The sequence below is a fragment of the Ictalurus punctatus genome, chromosome 18 (assembly GCF_001660625.3).
Source record: "Ictalurus punctatus breed USDA103 chromosome 18, Coco_2.0, whole genome shotgun sequence".
NCBI lineage: Eukaryota > Metazoa > Chordata > Actinopteri > Siluriformes > Ictaluridae > Ictalurus > Ictalurus punctatus.
In genome coordinates, this window is record NC_030433.2 from 2196766 (window position 1) to 2210066 (window position 13301).

General features: G+C 38.3%; 1 long non-coding RNA gene across 2 annotated transcripts; it reads right to left on the reverse strand.

Annotated features, from left to right (window-relative positions):
- Positions 1 to 1605: 1605 nt before the first annotated feature.
- LOC108279182 (uncharacterized) lies at positions 1606 to 9476 on the reverse strand. Of its 2 annotated transcripts, XR_008398269.1 has the most exons (5): positions 9241 to 9476; positions 8816 to 8930; positions 8055 to 8127; positions 6764 to 6815; positions 1606 to 2722 (listed from the first exon to the last, which is right to left on the reverse strand). It is a non-coding gene; the product is annotated as an uncharacterized LOC108279182 (long non-coding RNA). The 2 variants fall into 2 exon arrangements; XR_001815470.3 differs by lacking the exon at positions 1606 to 2722 and having other exon boundaries at positions 6445 to 6815.
- Positions 9477 to 13301: the final 3825 nt, after the last annotated feature.

Here is a 13301-nt window from a genome sequence, read left to right on the forward strand (position 1 = left end):
CGAATCATCATGAAGAAATCACACAAGAACCATCCATCCATCCATCCATCCATCTTCTATACCACTTAATCCTTGAATCCTTGAAACCTGGAGACTATCCCAGGGAGCATCGGGCACAAGGCGGGGTACACCCTGGACAGGGTGCCAGTCCATCGCAGGGCACACTCGCATACACACTCACACACCCATTCATTCACTACAGACACTTTAGACACGCCAATCAGCCTACCATGTCTTTGAACTGGGGGAGGAAACCGGAGTACCCGGAGGAAACCCCCGCAGCACGGAGTGAACACGCAAACTCCGCACACACAAGGCCGAGATTAGAATCAAACCCTCGACCCCCGGAGGCGAACGTGCTAATCACTGATCCACCGTGCCCCCAAGCCGGGATGTTAAGATGTTGAATTCTCAAATCTGATTAGTTCAGCTTAGATCAGACTGCGAGGAATATCACAGACTTATATTCATATGCTTGTTCTAATAGCTTACATTAATGTGTCCACAGTGACAGCTAATTCTCTACGCTAGACGCTCCAAATAAATGGATTAAAAATACGCTTAATTGTTGATATGATGAAGTTTTCTTTAACGACGTGCTTAGTTAGCATTTTTTGGAATGTCACCGCTTTGTAACAGTCAAAGGTAAAGCTGTTCCTTTACGTTTTCCCTCTGTGCTTCTTTTTACTCTTTTAAATTTTTTTATTATTATCTTTCCAAGATAAAATTGTTCTGTTTGGTCAAGCTCTGCAGTGGTCTGAGGTCACTGTAATTACTTTAGCAAACGTTACTCTAGTTATTATACTTATTACTATAATTGCATCAACATGAATCTCATTAAGACCTCTGGGCCTTTCTCTCAATAACAAAGCGAGTTTTTAAATTGACATAGCATTTCTTTCCTTAGTAAACAACTATGATTCCACCTCTTTCTGAATGATTTTTTATTGTCATAGAACACATGCAGTGATTGTGGGAGGAGATTTGTGGGCGGGATCGTCATCTGCTCTTGATAGAAGTCTGTCCCATTCAGAAAGCAGCATAAGACATCTATCTTCTATGTTTCCTTATTTTGTGCCAATCTTGAAGGGAGCAGCTCAGGAATGGCAATCATATAGTTGTGTCCACAGGACTGGAGTTCCACTAATGTCTGATTCCACCCTTCCTGCCTAAGCTCTGTTGTAACAAAGCTAAATGTTGTGAAATCAAATTTGTTGATTCTTTTGCTTATCTGTGACGGTGTGTAGGCCTACTGTACATGCGCGAAATAGAAAAAAACTAAACTGAACCGGAAATTCTGGAACAGCCGGCTGTAACACTTCTCAAGAAATATGCACGGGACTGTTTTCTTTTTAATTTAGTTATTATTTTTTATCTGTACCCGCCCACAATATTTTGGAATGAATTTAGTTGGCTCTGTTACTCAAAATATAACCAAATTGTAGCCCTATTTATAGCACTGGTCCCTGACCAGGCAGTTACTAAGGATGCTGAAAATGCATCAGCACCTCTTTAGAGACAAGGTCCAAGATGGCCTTTCCTTGTATCTACTCTATAATGCAGGAGATGAAGTTCTTACTCATTAAGGCACGAGCGAGGCTAGAAATCCATAAACAAATGCAGCTTCATTCAAACACACACACAAAATACACAAAAACAGACGGAAAAAATCATTTTAATTCCTGAAGCCTATGTTCTTAAACACCTGATAACTAAAGCTCCAGTTTCACTTGTGAAAGCTTACATGTCTTAAAACACAATGTTCAAGCCTAAGAGTCCGATGGTAAGATAACTGTTTCTCTCTTCGTCCTGCTTACATTGTCTTCCTTTAATTTTACCCAAAACCTATACCAACTAGTCTTTTAAAATATGTAGGAGTGGCTAATAGAGAAACAGAACAGGAATTAAAACATCCGAATAAACACATAAATATAGCATATACATACGCATTTATGAACATATTATTCAGAATGAAGACATAATGTGTTCTAAATGAATACGAATACAGATACGAACAGGAGGGGCATCAAGACCGGGATCTCATAGGACATGCCAAAAGTGGGGTGGTATTTACTGCCATGTACGCAAGAGAGTGCAGTCAGATATGATGCTCAAAGAGCGTGGTCATTGAAATGCATATGTGGGGAATAAAGGCTTGGGTTTGGATGCTTTGAGAACAAGGAAGCATTAATATCATGAGAAGGCTGTGTTCGCACCTGAGCGAGGTGACGTATGTTACAGCTGCCTCTGACGACACACAATTATAAAAACAAAAGAAAGTCAGCTTATGTCCTATAATGAAATAATCTGGGTAAATGCTTAACCAGTTTGACCTGCCCGCTCACCCCTTACTGGCTGAATCATAAATGCTCACGTGACCTAGTTGTTTTTGACAAGTAACTGTTGTGAATAAGACTTCCATTACGTATTGTTTGGGACAGTGTACAAAAATAGGTGTCAAATAAAACCAAACATAACATTGCACTTTATTTGATAGCTAGTTAAAGCCTGCTAGAATATCAGCTAATTACAAGCATATGAGCTCTAGATATACAGTACTGTGGAAAAGTCTTAGGCACATGCTGTAGAGAACCATCCATCCATCCATCCATCCATCCATCTTCTATACCGCTTATCCATTTCAGGGACACGGGGAAACCTGGAGCCTATCCCAGGGAGCATGGGGCACAAGGCGGGGTACACCCTGGACAGGGTGCCAATGCTGTAGAGAACCATGCCATCAAAAATAATGAAATTAAATGTTTGTGTGTATATATATATATATATATATATATATATATATATATATATATATATATATATATATATATATAAAATACTATAAAAAGCAGAAAACGGTAATAAATGAGACAAAGTAAATATTTGGTGCGACAACCTTTTGCTTAAAAAAATAGTAGTCGTAGGTACAACGTGTGCAGTTTTATAGGGAAATGAGCTGTAGGTTTTACTGAGCATCTTGCAGAACCAGATCCAGTTCTTCTAGAGACCTTGACTGTTGCACTTGTTTCATTTTTTTTTTTTTTTACAGCAAAACCCAATGACCTTCATTATGTTTTTTCTTTTTTTTTTTTTCTGAAAAGTGGTCTCTTAAATAAAATGCTGCTTTCTTTACTGACATACAAACATTCTTCTGTAACATTTCATTTTGGACTGGAAAACTAATGTTGAGAAATCTAAAATGTTTTTGTTCTGACTCGAAAATGTTGAAGTCACTTGAATGGAGCATTAGACTATGGTTGTGGTCACTTCATATTTCTTACCATAATCAACTTTCATGGGTTGATAATACTATGTCTATATGATCATTTATATTCACCCCCAAAAAACCCCCAAAACAAATCATTCACAAACAGACGAATCCCTAAAATTATGTTTCCACCAAAAGAGATCAAAATTTGATTTAAAAAAATGTGACTATACATAGATCTACCGAGAGAAGGGTCTAAAATTCTACTACCATTTGGGTTTGAGATCAAAAGACGATTATGAGAAGAGAGTTTAGAATTTCAGCTTTTATTTCTGGGTCATTCCATCTCAATGGTTCAATAATTGGAATAGTTTGTTTAATTACGACGGCCATCTTTGTGTCATGGCACACAACAAATTTTGGTTATACAGCTGTTTACGTAAACCTTAATATCTCGGCTCAAGATGGGCCTAGCTCCTTGGAACATGTTACAAGGTATGTGGGCATATATAAACATTTTGCGCATTCTTGTTCCTTAGATTTAGAATTTAAGTCCAAATGTAATGCTAAAGATTGCTCACATTTCCACATTTAGGGTCAATTTATACTGGGAAGGGTTCAAGTCTCAGTCTTAAATTTTTAAGGAGTACCTAGGTACGTATGCATGCAGAACATTTCAGGTTTAAAACTTCTCTTGTTTTATGGGCGTGAGAAAGTGCAATGTTTTTTTTTTTTTAAAAAGTCCTCATTTTCATGTTAAATATCCCCGGTGGGGGACCAGATACAAAGCTGAAATTTTGACAGAAATAAGTCCTCTATAATAGCATTCTACTGTAAAAATTTCGAGTTTGAGATTGGCGGTAAACTCTGCAGGACAGTAGACCTTGAGGGACGGATTTGAAGAACCAGCCTGATCTATCATGCTGGTCCAGGTGTACAGTTGGTATATGTGAATAGATTTTATCTAAATATGGAAGTACAGTGTTCAGTTGGGTTCAGTTGTTAGGAGAAACAACACCACAGCTCTGTTTATGACACTGTTATGACATTTATAAAACATGGAATGACCCTTCCTGGTATTTATCTTAATGTGACTTGAAAAGGAACACTGAACTGAGGCCTACACGTGAAAGGCAACTTGACATGAGAAAAACAAATGAATTGTTATCAAATGGCCGTAAATCCTGGGACTTAGAGCAGAGCGTACACATCACTATCAGAAGAAGAAGGGAACAAACACATTTCATCGCCTAGGCAAATGTTTAAACATTTAGCTTAGAATGCCTTTTTACAACTACATTTATGAGGGTAGCCAACTTAAAAATGCTAATTTAATTGAAATGCATAGTTTAATGTTTGACAGGTTCATTCACGTCCTACATCGGAGACAGACACTCCCCTCGAGAGGCGTGGCACTAGCAAAGGTAGTGGAAGGAGATATTCGCACCGCATGCGGTTGAAAAGTACCATCTTGGATTTCTTCAAAACTGATCATCAAAATAAAATAACTCATTTTATTTACATTTCAGTACATTTCATTTTCAGCGCAGTCAAAAGCATGTTCTTTTGTACTTTAACTCAAGTAGAAAAGTAAATAGGAGCTTCTACATTTACTCAAGTAGCATGTCACCAAAGATCTAACTTAACTATAGTATTTTTGTACAAATCACCTAAAATTACACTTAATCAGAGTAACAAAGTAATTAAGTACTTTCCACCTCCGCACATAGCGGATTTTCATCAGGAAGAGCAAATTTTTATGTTTCGCTCCAGAAATAGTAACATCTCTGATTAAGCCTAGCTTTGAAGTTTTATGTGCATCCAGCTGTTACATTTCACACTGAGCTGCTTCTTATTAGCCAGCATGCACACGCACACACACACACACACCACATCCCTAAGGTTATTTTGAAGCGTTCACATTATACAAAAGCAGCTTTGTTTATTTCCAACAGAGTAAAGCAATTAGACTCGGATAAAGAAGAAAAGGAAGAACGCTAACTTTTTAGACAAATCTCTCTCTTTTGGAGTAAGTCAAACTTTTCCCACCATTGTGGTTTGACCTGGGAGGAGATTCCTTCCATATTTTCTTCATTCTTTCCTTGTCTACATTTTTTTTTTTTCCTCTGGAAGGGAGATCCTTCGTTTTTTTTCTCCGGGCCAAGGCCATTGTGAGAACAGCTCATATAAATCACACTGGTTTTGTCATTTCTCTGTTAATGAATAGTTAGAAATAGTGGAGTAACGGAGGCCGAGTCAGGGCCTGATGCCACTTCACTACATTTATTTCTATGAAAATAATTAATGTAGATTCTAATGCAGCTTCTGTGGTGGCTTGGCGGTTAAGGCTCTGGGTTACTGATCGGAAGGTCGGGGGTTCAAGCCCCAGCACTGCCAAGCTGCCACTGTTGGACCCTTGAGCAAGGCCCTTAACCCTCTCTGCTCCAGGGGGCGCTGTATCATGGCTGACCCTGTGCTCTGACCCAAACTTCCTGACATGCTGGGGAATGTGAAGAAAAGAATTTAGTAACACTAGTTTCACCCGTTTGCTGTTTAAAAGAATGAACGCCGCTCTTTTTATTTGCAGGAATACCCATACACAAAGATTTTCAGCCATGCATTAGGCTGGCAAAAGACATGTATTTTTTCTCTCAGTACTAGAACTCACACCACAAAGATAAGCTAACTACAGTGCTCCAGTGTGGTTTGGCAGTACGTCAACAAACATAATATCCCTTTCCGTGGCATTGTGAAAGTACAAACCGAAAGTAATGTAACAAGTTGAACTACAGTAATCATGTTATGTAGGGTGACCATATTCTGGTTTTCCAAAAAGCAGACACCATTTTTTCCCCCCACTGCTCAAAAACAGCGTTACTATGAATGCAAACTTTAATACACTGAAATACACTAAAAGTCACACTCTTAGCATCATATAAATATATCCATCCATCCATCCATCCATCCATCCATCCTCTATACCGCTTATCCTTTTCAGGGTCACGAGGAAACCTGGAGCCTATCCCAGGGAGCATCGGGCACAAGGCGGGGTACACCCTGGACAGGGGGCCAATCCATCGCAGGGCACTATATATATATATATATATATATATATATATATATATATATATATATATATATATATATATATATATATATATCTATATATATAAATATATATATAGATATATATATATATATATATCTATATATATAAATAAATAAAATTGGTTTCACTCTACCCAAGTTTGACATTTTTCCTACATACTTTTGAATGTCCATGGAATAAAATAAAATAATAGATGTCACGAGTGTACCTTCTGCAATTATTTACACAGTTGAATGGCCGGGTAATAAGACCATAAGCACATTATAATGAAACTAAAGCCAAATCCCTGGCATTTTCTCAAATTTTAGAAATCCCAATCAGATGTTTTTTGAAGGTCCGATAAAGAGGACATGTCTGGGAAAAAGAGGACGTATGGTCACCCTATGTTATGGATAGCTTCCATACCAGATACAGGCCGAAACACAGTTGAGTTGAAAGGAACCCACCATTTTAAACAGGTCCAGGGGTCATGTCCACCAAACTTCTGAGACCCCAAATCTGGAAAAAAACAACAACAACAACAACAACAACAAAAAAACGCAAGTGTGAAAATGACCAAGCGCATGGTAAGAACAATAGAGTATGCTGATAATGCTATTTTTTTTTGTGTAGAGGTGATTTTATAATGCTACTAATCTATATTTCATACCACACATGAAAATGTTAACAATATGTACAGTGCCTCCAGAAAGTATTCACACCCCCTCCTGTTGTTTATTTCTCTTTTTTGCTGTATTGCAACATCACGCATCGTGTAAACATATTAGAATGATATTTCCCGCTCATTTTGAAGTGAAATAAAGTACATAAAAGATCATTAAAGATACCCACAGAATTATTTACAAAATTGGTAGTTATTCACCACCTTTCTTTTTCTTTTACCAATCTAAATTAAGAGTTGTATTTAATTTTCTTGTTTTCCAGTTTACTTGTACAATATATATATATGACTTTGGAAGGTCTCACAGCTAAAATGGCAGATCAGATCAGTCCATGTTGGGTTTTCCCTCCTGACTCAGCCTACACCTGACTGTTGGGTTGGATAATCACTTGGAATCTGGCATGTTAGAGCAAGCCAGGTCCAAAAATATCCTCAAAATGAAGATCCTGAGAACCATGATCTCTTCTGTACATGCACTTAAGATCCAATTAGGCCATGTGTCTGGGCATCATAAGACTGCCAAGAGAGTACGTCTTGTTTGTGGTCACCTTGGTCAGAAACAAACCCCGAATCAATTCTCTGCCATCTTTTCTAACGAATTTCTCAGTTGGGATAAAAATGACATCACAATCAAATTCTCCTGTATCTTTCCTCTCTTGCTGGTTTAGCTCTGTAGCACGAAACACTCATCTAACCAGCTCGGCCAGCTATTTGTGGAGTAACCCTCCATGTGACGTTTTAACACAGCCATTTGCTTAGATGTGTACTGACGCGTGTATAAACAAATCGCATAAGGACACATGAAGAGAACCCTACAACAGAGGATTTCCTTTTCAGATAGGGGTTCAGCTACTCCAAGAACCTCAGAGGAACCCTTTTGGAATAGTGTAAACTTATCCACGGTCAGATTTCTCCCTGTTTATGTTCATCTTAGTCAAATGTCAGTGCGCTCATAGAAAAAACAACAACCCTTAATCTGTTAAGGATTCTTCAAGAGATCTTTGGATAGTTAAGGGGTACTTAACAGTGTAAAAAAAAAAAAAAAAAAACCCAAAAACTTACATGAGCAAACTTACATTAAGTGTTTACAGCTCTTCTTTTTTATTCTTCTTCTTCAGCTCAGCTGGTGATAACATCATCCTCCTGTCCCTGATGTTTCACACGAATAGGTTTATGAAGAATTAATAGACACAAGAAGATTCATTTTTCTTTTCTTTTTTTTTTTTTACGGGGAAGAGGAGACGTGACAGTTGGATGTTGGTGGAAAAGGGTTATCTAAACTGACATTTATCAACCTCTTAATTTGCTTTGTGAATACAGACCTGGATACGCTCTCTGAAATCTAAGAACAGACACATCAAGACATAATACAGTCCAGATACCATGTTATTATTTGATTGTTTTGGGGTCCCCCCCCAACACACATCATCTTATGAAACTTATCTTAGGGATATGAATGCCTGAAGTCAATCATGTATTAAGAGTGACGTTAGGATTTTCCTTTTTTCCAGTTTTCACATGATGACAAATGATCATAAAATTTCCATCCCTCATTCTAAATCTAGCCTCACGTCTATTTATATATATTATTGCATGTTAGAGCTTTTTAAATCGTTTCTCAAAAGAGAAAATCGTATTTATCATGTGTAGACATGTGACTGGAAACAGTTAGGCGTGTGTGTGTGTGTGTGTGTATTTACTCATGCTTTGGCAAGCACAAGGTTGGTCTTTTCCTGTTTTGTAAAATGTCAAGGAATGAATCACTCGCTCACCTACACACTTTCACGTACTAGTACAAGTTCACTTTTGCCCATGATTGCCCAATACACATACACACCTGTCTAGTCATTGCATTTACAAGTATGGACCTGTAATGGACTAGCACCCCATAAAAGGTTCGTATCCGCTTTGTGCCCAGAGTTCCGGGGACAGGCTTCGGATCCATCCCGACCCTGAGCAGGAAAAAGTGATTATTGAGGAAGAATGAATGAATGATAACCATAAATTTCCAGACGTACTTGCTGTCATCACTTGAAAAAAAAATCAAATAAATACATAAAGTAATTTTTACGTTACATACATCCATATATTCGACAGCCACATTAATAGGAACATCTGCACCACTACTCATTCATGTAATGATCCGATCAGTCGATCATGTGGCAGAAGCATAATGCAGTTAATGTTAATGTTCACATCAAAAATCAGAATGGGTGAAAGATCTAGTCCTCTTAGTGATTTTTTCCAACAAAATTTACTTACCAAAATCATGAGCTTGTGATGACAGAAAAAACAAAAAAAACAAAAAAAAAAACATGAAAAGCACGTGAGGAAAACTTTGAAAACGTGCTTATCATCATATTACATAAGAACACACGTGATCAGCGAAGTTACTCCTTTTCCGGCTGCTGATTAAGTTGCTAATTTTAGTCTGAAGCAATATCATCGGACAAAACCCATCAATCTGCATTTCCTCTGTGAACAGATGGGGAAACAGATAGCGGTGACAGAGGGAGGGAACGAGGGAGGGGTGGAGGGATGGAGGACTAGACTTGGAGAGAGGAGGGGGTTTAAGGAAGAAGGAGTGGAAATAAACGGAAGCTAGGACTTCCTGAGCGTCAGTGATTTATCTAGTGACGCCTGCACTTCATTGTTCCTCAAGTGGTTGAGAGAGACAAAAAAAGAAGTGGAGTTCGAAGCTGGGCTAAAATAGTTCTCCTATAGAAGCCCGTGTGTTTGATGTGTGTGTGTATATGCGTGCAGGCATGTTTTTAGATCTTGGTGGGGACCAAATGCCCCCATGCATTAACAAAAGGCTAATAATTCTGTCAATGGAAGGCCCTTATAAAGATAGTAAGACCGATGTGTGTATGTGTGTGTGTGTATATGAGAGAGAGAGAAAGTGTGCATGGTTTTGTGGCCTATGAAGCAACAACCTGCCGCATTCCCACTAATGATGTAAACAAATTGACTCTTTGAATCAGTGGCTCGATGGTGTAGTGGGTAGTGTGTCCACTCTGCAACATCAGCATCTAGGGCTGAGCCTCCACTCGTGTACCGGCCTGTGTCGGGTTGCTTTTGGGATTAATAAAGCAATTTATCCAGGTCGTTTAGGCAAACATTATGAGCCAACTCACATTTTTGAAGAAATATAAAAAAAAAAAAAAGTACGGACAAGACAATAGATTATCTGATGCTTTCGATGGAAATTCGTTTACATTCTATATTCAAGATTCGTTAATCCTATTAATCACAAGCAGAACAAAAATGATAACAAAAAAAAAAACCCTTATCGACATCTTTGACATAACATTTTACAGCCAGTTCCCAGACTCGTTTGAGTCTCTTCTCTGTGTGAGAGGCATATTAGCAACACAAATATGTAACACCTTGCTGTTTTCACATTTATTTAAATGATTTCATAACAAGCACAACACAAGGTATAATGCTGTTTAGATAATCACCTGTTTAGAGATTTCACTAAGCAATTGATTGGCGAAGGCCACGATCTCTGGCTGATTTTGGGGGAATAAACAAGAGAGACAAAAGAATAAGCTCTCATGAGTGTGGTGAGCTGAACCAGATTACACATCACTAATTGCCACTCACACTGCGCTAAAGATCTAGTAAATCATCATTCAAGATAAAAATACAGCTTGCCTACTTGTTTTCATTCCTTTCAGTACCACTGTAAGCGCAGCGGTATGCCGTAGCGAATCTAATGGGACAAGTCTGGTGATTTTTGCTCAAACTGTTCAGAAGTTATTAGCAAAATTAGCCACTGTTCTACTGTGCAGGAACCCTCAGGACATGCTTGTGATGACAGGTACCAAGTTTCAGTTGTGGAGATACAGCCTCACGTCCATTTTGGCATGCTCTCTGTCGTATTTGTTGATGCGCTACACGAGAATAGCTGGGTCTATCAAAAAGCTTTCGATAACTCTTTCCCATCACTGTCCGAAGATGATCTGATGGAAAAAGTCCGAAGAAAAAAAAAGAATTTTGTTTCTAGCACGTACAGTTCAAAAGATATTAGCATAAACATGAGTGCAAATTTGGACAGTTGGTGGCGCTAGAGGGATTGAGACAGAGACTCCAAATTCGCCGTATTAACAGTTTAGACTGTTCTCTATCTGTCTGCCAAATTTCATAACTTTCCCACAAGCCATTCTATGGGCTGCCATATACTCAAGAGCGGAAGAAGAAGCTGTATAATAATAATAATAATAATAATAATAATAATAATAATGATAACAATAATAATAGGAAAACTAACGGATACAATAGGTGCCTACGCACCTTCAGTGCTTGGCCACTAACTAATGAATAGAACAGGTACCAGCGCACCTTTGGTACTTGGCCCCTAACAACGACAACTGAAAAAAGTGTTATACCTCTATATACAGTAGCTTGTATAAATTGGATTGACATGTCGTTTCCACAGCACCACGGTGCAACACATAACAATACAGCAGTACAGGACACAAGACTACATGCAGCGCAAATTCTTAACATCAATGTTTTTAGCATCTTGGAGCTGTTTTTAATCTGACCTTCACCTAAACTGGTACCCAAAGCCGATTTATTTATTTATTTATTTATCATAATGTGTTCATATTCATCTTCTTCACGGATCACAAAGTTTCAAACCGTTCATTTCTTTTATTCAAAGCTTACGTATACTATGCTGAGAATTACAGACCTTGCAGTGGAAAAGTGCACCTTTAGGATTCTTAAAAATATCACACTGAATTCCCATATAGACCTGAATACGAATCCAAATGGATCCCATTTTTAAAAAAAAAATCCCGTAGAAGTGGTCCTTCAGGAAATTTATGTCTCGTCCTATAAGACGATTCCTGCAGGACTCGTAAAAGGAACGGTTCCAAAATAGGATCGAAATTCTATGTAGAATCCTGTACAAGTTTCTTACTGGAATCCTTCAAGAACCAAATAAGATCCTACAGGACAAACTAAAAGGATATTTTTTTTAAAAGTGAAGGGATTGTAGACAAAACAGGAGTCAATCATCCAGAAATTAAGTTACATGATTGACTTTGATTGTATTTTTTTTATTTTTATTTTTTTATAAAGATGGTCCATAATCAGGAACGAAATTCCCGGCATTTTCAGTGTTCAAACTTATTATTAAAAGCATACACACTTTGCAGTGCGTTCACAGAGTATTGTTACGGGATTAGTGAATCATTCGTTCATAAAACTGAGCCGGTTGCACTAGGGGACATATTTAAAAAAAAAAAATGATTTGAGTCAAACAAAAATGATCACCCGGTTGACCCTTCTTCAAGGGATTCGTTTTTCATTTAGCTTTTTCCTTCTAAGAAACACAGTGTGTTTGTTATTAGTGAAAGCAGGTGGCTGTCCAGAAAAGTGAAGAAGCCATGGCCAAAAGAGGAAGCCATTTTCCGAGAGCGAGTGGATTGTTATTCCTGAGCTGCTGCCGGTGATTCATACATGTTTTTTCCTGTGTCACGTCGTTTGTTCAGCTGTTATTCTCCAACTGAGCACGTCAACATCAACATTTCATTTAATAACCGTCCCTAAACTCTGGCTTTCTCTCACCGCGTGCACGTTTCCTTCCAGACGTCCTGCGACTTTTTTTAAAAAACGCCGTGGTAGAGTAACGCGAAAGGTCACGCGTTTCCATCCACCACATCGTGTCCAGCCTTCTACAGAGGAGCGAACGCTGACGTCATCAGATGAGCGTCCGCCAAGCGCACACAGTCACGGGGACACAGGAGTACACGCTTCGTTTCTTCCCATCACACGTTGTTACATTTTCGCTTTATCCGCACGACAACTTTTACGCCTCAGCCGGGTTTTATCCCGCTGCCGTTTTCACTGAAGGCGTCTTATGCGTCAAGCGAAATGCGCACGAGTACAGGTAGACACGAAAACACACTCCAGTTGAAATGAGCCGGAAGAAGAAAAAAAAGTTCCATAAATACATCATTTCACCGACAGGTTTTTGTCATGCACACTGACTCGAGTGCATAAAGTCCTTGGACTGTAGTAATCATTCAGTTGAGTTCAAGTAAAAGTATTGATCAAGAAAATGACTCGTCTGTAAAATTAAGGTTGTCTCATAAAAAAAAACAAAAAAACACTTCCGTTATTACTTTACAAATGACCGTTTTTTTTTTTTTTTTTACTTGTCTGGAATTTTAGAATCTTACAAAAGGCATTTTTGAATTATTATGTTAACTAACCATGTGACTGAACACCGTCTCAATTAACAGCGTATAACAAATATAAAGCTAGCAGGCTAACTCACTTTAAATCCAACTTTGCTATCTAGCAAA